Genomic DNA, 9368 nt, shown 5'->3' with positions numbered 1-9368 from the left:
CTGTGGCAGTTGGGTTGGGATTTTTCATAAATTCCAGGTTTTAGGGATGGCATCTCTGTAATATGCATTTCTCCTCAGCCACTAGAGAATGAGAGCTGTGGATTTGTGTGTGTATGTGTATTTTAAAGGTTATTTTTTCCTTTACACCATAGAGACAAGCTATCTTAAGTAAATATAACTTCTTTGCGTGATCCTTAGTTTAGCACCATCATCTCTGCCATTTAACTGGTTCCATGAGATCTGCACTGGCCAACAAACAAAACTATACTATCTAATTTCCTTTTAATTTTCTAACCACCATCTTCAAAATATCTGATTATCATATCTATTAAATTTTAAAATAATAATAATAAGCTTTCTTTCCTGAAGAAGGTTGTAATCTACCTGGCATTGCAATACAATAAAGCTTAATAAAAGAAACACCTAAAAATTATTATAGAATGACATAGTCAAGAGAATTTCTGAGAAGTGAGGATCTCCCTATCACCCCTTGTCTAGAGCATGAGAAAATAAGAAAATAGTTAAGCTGATGAATTAAGAAAAAAGAAAAAAATCTGTAAATAACTATTTATTAGTAATTCACTCTGTTCCTTTTTTGATGATATTATACATCACCAATAACATGTGATTTTAGTTAGAGATTGATATTTAGTAATCAATGTTCATTTAGACTTAGTAATACAATTTATTGATTTCTTTGCTCATTGCTCTTTCTTAAATCTCATTTCCTCTTCTAGGTTTCATTTATTTAATATGCTGGAATGTATGATCTACTAGTTCTTTCAGACTTACGAATGGTAAAATATCCATGGCTTCAAAAATTTGAAAATATCATTGCTTTGGGCTTGAAAATTAATAATAATGTTCAAAATCATTTACTCTAAGAATTATAAGTGAAATGGGCTTCTTGTATCCAGCATTGCTAATGAGAATCTAGATCAAGCTAGGTTACTATGTTTGAAGCTCCTTTTCTCTCTCTCTCTCTCTCTTTGTTTTTTTTTTTTTTTTACTTTATCTTTCGGGGTATTTATTTATGTTTTCTTTTTTTTTTTTTACCAGATTTTTTAATTTTTTTTTAAAGATACATAAATCACACAAAATGTTACAATAAAAAATATGAGATTCCCACATACCCCACTCCCCACACACCCTCCTTCTCCCACATTGACAACTTCTTTAGTGTGGTACATTCATTGCATTTCATGAGTACATTTTGGAGCATTGCTACACAGCATGGATTACAGGTTATGTTTATCTCTCCCAATCATTCATAGGGTTATATATATATATATATATATATATATATATATATATATGTGTGTGTGTGTGTGTGTGTGTGTGTGTGTGTGTGTGTAATGTCCTGCATCTGTCCCTGCAATATCATTCAGGATAACACCAAGTCCTGATAATGCCCTAATATCACTTTTTCCCTCTTCCTGCCTTCAGAAACTCCAGTACCCACTGTCTCCACATCAATGATATAATTTCTTCCATTGCTAGAGTCACAATAATTCTATAGTAGAATACCAGTAAGTCCACTGTAATTCATATTTTATTCCTCTATCTTGAGGGCCCTGGGATTATCCTCTCCACCTCTAAATTGAGAGGGGGCTTAGATCCCACATGGCTGATGGATGGAATTCTCCTACTTGCAGCCATAGATTCTCTCAGTTCCCTGGTGTGTTGGTTGACCATTCTTGCCTCCATGTTAGCTGACCTGGGTAAGTCCAATGAATTAGAGAGCAGGTGTTACAACTATGCTGATTCTCAGGACCCAGGTGTCACATAGACAGTGCAGAGATTCAAGTCTCCTAAGCATACATCAACTTTATTTCTCTTAAGAGAAGAATCTCTTTATCTTTGGAGTTTTAAAAATCTACCATGATATGTCTATGAATATTTTACTTTTGTAGGGTTTTTTTTGTTTGTTTTCTTTTTTCCTTTCCATCATACATATTGTTTGGTGGGTTTTTCAATCTGAAAACATATATACTCCTTTAGTTCTGGAAAATTTTGAAATTTTGAAATTTCATGTATTTTACTATTCCCTCCTCCTTTGATTCTAAGATCTATTTCTAGAACATTATTGGGCGTGTTTGCAAAATTCTGCACATTGCTTTCATGTTTTAGTCCTTATTTACTCCATGGCGGTGAGAAGAACTCTTCAATCCTTTGCCTTTGGCACTATAAAATTTCACTATTGACTATTTTTTCAAAAATTAAATTTTCAGTTTCCAAGGTTTGAAACTGAATCTTTCAACAAAACAAAACAAAACCAGAATATCCTCTTTCATCTCTTAAAGATGTCCAGAATATTTGCTCTAATATCTTGCTTGTTTTATTAAATATTTGAATATGTGTTCTTTCATTCACAGAGTTTTCTGCCTCTTCATGGCGTGACTCTCCCCAGATATTTGGTTATACTTGATTGTGTGTTTATCATTGTATTTAGGATTCACTGTAACCTTCCTGTTAATGTTGGGTCTTTTTGCATATACTCCATGGGCTTTCGGAGAGATCACACCACTGAGATTTATTGTGCTGTCTGGTTAGAGATACAATGAAATTGGAATTTCAGCTGCCTGGGGTGTTTTTCTAGTTTATTTTCTGGATGAGGGGTTCCCCTATTCTCCCTGAGCTTTAACAGCTACTGGAGACATTATCTTACCCTTCAGCCATAAGTTTTCATGCTAATTATTATTTTCTGGTCACACACATCACTGTTGTTCACTGCTTGGTCAAAGATTTGAGGGTGAGGAGAATGCAGAGGTTCCAAACTGTGCCACCCAAACTCATCCCCCCTGCATTGCATCTGTCATCACCTTACTCTTGACATCACAACATTTTTGGAGGCACTTTGACTTTTTGTAGCAGTCTATAGTCTGGATCAGGTTGTTTTCCATATTTTAAATAATACTCCTGATTCTTCCTCCAAAATAGCTGTGGATTGACTTTCTTTACAATATACTTTCTATTAGTATTATGAATTGGGTATGGGTGAGTAGGACTACTTTGTGTACACATTCTACCCTCTTGAATTTCTAAAGTAGCAGTTAAATGTAACACTTTACATACTGATGTGGGGATATCCCTTATACTTTCATGTCATATCATTTGTTGATAAAGTGCCTCCTTCTAAATGTGGATTGAGAATGACTGTCACCCCTTCAGAGTTTGATATCTATACCTTCCAACCTGGAGGGGCTGCTCAGTTATAAATGTTGCCACTTTTAATGTTGAATCCAGTTGGGGGACATTTGAAAATATCCATGAGGCATGCAAAGCTAGAAAAATCATCTTCATTTCTTCTCCTGATTTAAATCCTAAATTACTGATACAAATCCTTTTTAGAATAATTGTGTTATAAATAATTACTAAATGATATAAAATGTACTCTAAATGACTGTCCTTTATTGTTAATCTCCTTCAAAAACCTTTCTCTAAGTCACTAGTCTACTTAAATTCTTATGCTCTCTCCATTAAGGTTTCTAATTTTTTTTTAAAGATTTAATTTTTTAATTTATTTCTCTCCCCTTTCCCCTACCTCCAGTTGTCTGCTCTCTGTGTCCATTTGCTGTGTGTTCTTCTGTGACCACTTCTATCCTTATCAGCAGCACCAGGAATCTGTTTTTTTTGTTGTTGTCTCATCTTGTTGTGTCAGCTCTCTGTGTGTGCGGCGCCATTCCTGGGCAGGCTACACTTTCTTTTGCCCTGGGTGGCTCTCCTTATGGGGTGCACTCCTTGTGCATGGGGCTTCCCTACATGGAACCATGGACCTCCCATCTGGTAGGCGGACACCCTATCCATTGGGCCAAGTCCGCTTCCCTCCATTAAGGTTTCAAAGTCAGGAATAGGGATGTTTGTAGGAAAAGGAAAGGCAATTGTGCTTCTTGATTATGACTTTCCAGCTGCAAGCAGAATTGGAGATAATTCTTCTAAAATATGATACTCTTGAAAATGGAGAAGCATTGGATTCCTTTAGGTTCTTTGCTATGATATAGAAATGAATTTATGAAAACACCAGTTTAGTTAGGCCAGTAAAAAGAATTTATTTGGGAAATGGAAAGAAGCAGAGTTTGCTGAGAAATGGAAGAGAACAACAGAAATTTACACCAAGATTTGGTGCAGGCTCCTCTAGGCAGGAAGAGCAAGCTCTGCCTCATGTGATTACTTTTTAAACTGTTAATTATTCCACTTCCTTGCTAATGATAAGGGGATGGGCCCCAGCAGTTATTGGTTACTCTACCAATGGTGGGACCAATGGTGAGGACTATTTGGAATATCTGGGACCAAGCAGAGGTTCAGAAAGAGAAACTGGGCCTCAAGGTTAAACTCAAGGTCTCAGCGAAGTCTTGCAGCCATGTTATCCGCCAGCCATGTATGGCTCATCTTCTCCTCCATTACCCTGCACTAACCTGCCTCACTCTCACGCTAGAGTAAAGATTTTATAATGAATGTTGGTGTAACTGCATTCAGTGGGGGAAATGTTCGTACTTCATCAAAATTTCAAGAAGCAGGAGCACCTAACCCCTCCTGTGGTATCCAGTCTGTATTCTCCAATATGTCAGTCCTGTTAATGTCTTACCTAATCTATTTGTTGAATATCTGCAATGACCCTCGGGAACCTATTTCTCTGCCCTGTCATTCTTACTGCTATAAACTTTTCTTATTATCTGGTCCAAGCTTCTTCCTTAGCTGCAGGTCATTGCACCTACTGTTACCATTACCCAAGACTGTGAATAATGTTCACCCTTCATTTTTTTAGTGCTGCTTTGAAGGTATTTACAGTGTGTGATCATGTCCCTCTAGAGTCTTTCTTTTGCATGTTTCCTGCTTTCTCCAAGCTTGCCTTCTAATCAGTAGAGATTTGTTTTCATTCTTTACATTCCTCTAGATTTCTTAATTCCTTCCAAAAGAAGCCAAATAATGCTGAATGTTCCAGGTGCTATTGCATGTTGGAGGGGTGATATAGGACTTTATCGATCCTCACTGTATGTGTTCTCTTTAAAGTAGAGCCTCAGAACTGATAATGGTGCCACACATAAAAATAAGCATAATCTCAGTCAACTCCCCCTGTTAATAAATCAGAGAAACCCGCCATTCACCGGCTGCTTCCTCTGCTCCCAGGGTCTCTGCTATATAATAGGACATAATTCATTCCTCACAAACACTTAATACCACATTTCCGCCATTTACAATCTGATAATATTCAAATACTATTGCTGTATTATGCAGCTCACAATTGCAGATGCGATTCCATAACAGCCTCACACTTTGGCATGCATTATGTAAGTTGGTATAAAATTGCCTGTCTTAAAACTCTTCTTCAATTGCAACCCAATATCATCGTTTCACACACAGAGCTTTGGGAACATTAAAAATTTAGCTTCTTCCCTATTTAGCAGGTTCTGTAAAAGAGAGCAAAACAGACAAACAGATGTTCCCTCTTCTAAGTCCCCAGGAGGTCTGAGGCAAAGTACAGAGACCCCAAAAGGGAGACAACAGCAATGACATTGGAGATGCATTTATTCAGATTTACAAACAAAAAGAAAGAAAACATTAAAACAAATAAAAACAGAAACCTTTTACCGTCTCCATTGGAAAAGTAGGAATGCTCTACTTTACACTGGTGAGTGCTGTTGCACACTCAAGGCATTTTCCAGGTTTTTATCATCTTACAAAACTGAGTTTCCTCATCTTATAAGTATTAACTAATTTTCCACAGCTTCCTGGACAGTGCAGTAATGTGTGCATTTTCTATTGTTCGTAGAGGATATTGGTAGCTTAGAGACCAGAGTGTTAGATACCAAAGCAATCTCAGAAAGCGTTTTGTTTAAAGAACTTAAAAATTATATTTAAATGCTGGAAGTGTAGCCTTGAATTGTGAAGTGACTCATCGAAAGTCACACAGTCAGTCAACTTTAGATTAGAATCCATGGTTCATGAGGACGAGACCAGCCCTCTTTCCATGATGGACATACTATTTTTGTGGGAAAATTTATATGTATATATAATATGTCTATGAGATGTGACTTCATGCAGGGTTTGGTGGTCAAAATATTTGTAAGCAAAAACTAGACAAACTCTTTTGAATGGAAACTCTCAAGGTATGATGTATACAGGTATAGTAAAGCCAATTTTTCTAAAAATATTGTTAAAATACACTCTGCCCCTACGCCGACATCTGCCCTGATGCCAAATTCTTTTCTCAGGGATACATATATCCCATTCCACAACTCAGAATATAAGACTGGGCAGAAACACCCTCCCCCCACCCCCTCCAGGGAAGGTGGTATAGGCATTCTCATTCATCTTAAGTGGTAAAAGACAGAAAATACTTTCTGATTTTAAGTTTTGATGGAAGAGGATAAAACCCAAGACCCCTGTCTACCTAAAGTTAGGAAGCTAGGAAGGGTTATAAAAGGCATACAATACCATACAATAAAGGGTGAACTTTTTCAAGAATATTGTCCTAGCAAAAATGCTTAATGAGGGAGGGGAAAGGACCCAGATTTTCTAACCCTGGCTTTCTTTCGAAGTAGCTACATGGTCCTGACTGAGTTGCCATACCTTCTGTGCCTTAGCTTTCTTTGTTGATAGACTAGGGGTATGGGTTACAGGCTCATCCAGCCTTGATGCACTAGGACAACTTTCCTGAGAAGCAGACCAGAATACATTATACACTTTAATGCCTTTGGAATTAGATCAATGAGAACTTAAAAAGGAAAATTGTGAAGGTAACATAGGGAGATAACACGTATAGACAGATGGTTTGCCAATTAGTCATTAGATTTTTTTTTCTTTTTTTCCCCCTCTTGCTTTGCTGTCCTTTGCCTTTGAAGATGACTGCTAATGCAACTGACTCTCCACATGTGGGTGTGGCTGAGAAGATGAAAGAAGACTGTAGAGCACATTATCCTTTCCTTCATAGATGTGTTGGGGGAGGATCTGCCTATTCAGATCCCACTTTGATATATGCTCTTGGTTATGCAGAGACAAGTTAATACTAAGTGACAGCAGCTGACCACTTCCACAAAACTTCAGAGAAATATGCCCAGCCATCATCCTTTCATTTTGATTTGCAATCAAGTTAGATAACAAATACAGTAGATCACTTCAAGAAGCTTGACTCGATGTGCACAAGTTTTATAGCAGAAAGAATTCTAGCTTGGTTGTGAGATGCCCTGTATTCTAGCTCTGCCTCTTCCCTAACTAGTTATATACTAAGGGTGAATCACATTGCCCTGGGATCTTGGTTCTCTCATCTGTCACATAAAGGGACTGATGTATTTGGCCTCTGAGAGTCTCCATATTGTTCTTTCCCTACCATTCATAGTCAAATAAGCTATGAGAAACCTAGGAGAATGGTATGAAAAGCAGAGCAATTTGACAAGAGGGAGGAGGTCAGGAAGCTGCAAGCCTTGCCCTAGAGGATGGGAGCCTGATGTGACAGAAGCTGGGTTGACACTGTCAGTATCTCCTGCACAAATAAGTCCCAGTTTCGCATTATCTACCACCTCATTATTTTAAGTTGGAAGCAATTAGAAAAATGAACTCCTTTATTATAAATTATAAGTAAAAACCAAACAAGCATACATATTAAGAAATCTTAAAACCTAGGATTTTTCTTAAGAGACATTAGGTTTGGTCATTCAAATTGTGCTGGGTAGGATACTTAGCGCTGTGTAGGAAATGCGGAAATGAAGATGTAGAAGACACTGTTAGCTCAAAATTTCATTTCATTTTTAAGTTTTTGACTCCAAAATTATCTAACTTATAGCCATTTTTTAAAGCTATAGGTGACTATTAAAATACATATTTCCACCTTCTCCAATAAAGTAAAAAAGGGTATAGATAGATTTGAAGATACACTGGCAATCTCAAACAAACTCTGACATGGATAGAAACCAAGAATATGCAGACAAATCAATAGAGGTGGAGGGTAAAGTCAATAAATTCTTGATAACTCCAAGAGTAGAATCAAATGAAGGGTTGAAAATCATTTGGTAAATCTAATAAAGTTAATGACAATATTTTCATTCTCTGTTCATTTATTAATTCATTTAATACATAAGTAGCCATTAGGAAAATGTATTATATTAAGGATATGTCAGTGAACAAGATACACCCATGAGGTTAACCCCTGCCCTCAAGAACCATATACTTTAACAGAAAACACAGTCATTGAGCAAGTAATTTCAAATGTGATGATGCTTATAAAAAAGATAAAAGGGATCAACAGAGCAAACTTACCTACTCACAAAGACTGGAAAGCCTAAAGTAATGTCCTTTGACCTGAAATGTACAAATGTGTAAGCATAAATTAGATACTAGTCAGTAAATCAAGAGCATCTTACCTTGGTTACAGTTTTAGGCCATGGCTAAGGCAAAATGATGATCATAGTGGGTACATGCTACTGCAAAATGTACAGACCAGGAGAGTTTGAGGCAAGCAAGCACACTACATTGAATTAACTGAAATTAAACCAAACAAACAAAGATCTTTAGGATTAGGGCCTAAAGAGAAAAGAATAACTAAAATGGGAATCCTCAGATAAGTGAATGAAGTCCCTTCATTTCTGCAGTGTCTTATAGGGTAATTTATGGGGTTTTTCTGGCTTCCTTGTAGACATTCTATTAGTAAGGAATCAAGAGACATTTAGAAGGCAGAATCCAAAGGATTTAGTGATTCAGTGAATGTGAGCTATATGTACTTTACATACCTGAATACAAAATATTTTAAAAAAAACACTAAAAATTGAGACTGGACACTCCCCAGGGTTCATTGAAAGTAAGCATAGCTGGCCCTACTTCAATGCACATCTCCCCTGTCTCTCCTTCCCACCCAGGCTATGGAAGTAACCTTTGTGTGGAGGGGAGAGACACTGATTTTGTGAGAAGGGCCTTTTTCCAGTGCATGTATGGGGACGCAAGAACATCTCTAGTAAAGATGAGAAGTGCTGGCAAAAAGGGAAGACTGGATCTCATTTCTAGTTCAGTTGTCCATGTAAGTAGTCAAATTTCTAATCTACCTACACCTACACCATGGGGAAGAAAGTAACCTGGAGAAAGGAGGCAAGTGGAAAAAGAGGTGGTAACCTTTATTCACACCAGACGACTTGGTAAAGATAACTAAAAGTAGGTCAAGTGAACACTGGAACCCACTGTGGAAGCTAGAATTGAGACATCTTGCCTGAAGCCCATGCAACAGAACTGCCAGCTAATTGCTCCCATGTTGCAAGAAGCAAAGAGGAAATGAGCACAAGTAGGACATATAGGCTGGACAGGGACCTAGGTGGTGGGGAGGCTGCACAAGACCCTGCAATCACATGCTGGGTCTCAGGATTGTGGGTATATGGACTCCTGCC

Source organism: Dasypus novemcinctus, chromosome 16 (assembly GCF_030445035.2).
Source record: "Dasypus novemcinctus isolate mDasNov1 chromosome 16, mDasNov1.1.hap2, whole genome shotgun sequence".
Classification (NCBI taxonomy): Eukaryota; Metazoa; Chordata; class Mammalia; order Cingulata; family Dasypodidae; genus Dasypus; species Dasypus novemcinctus.
Note: the sequence above shows the minus strand (reverse complement) of the source record.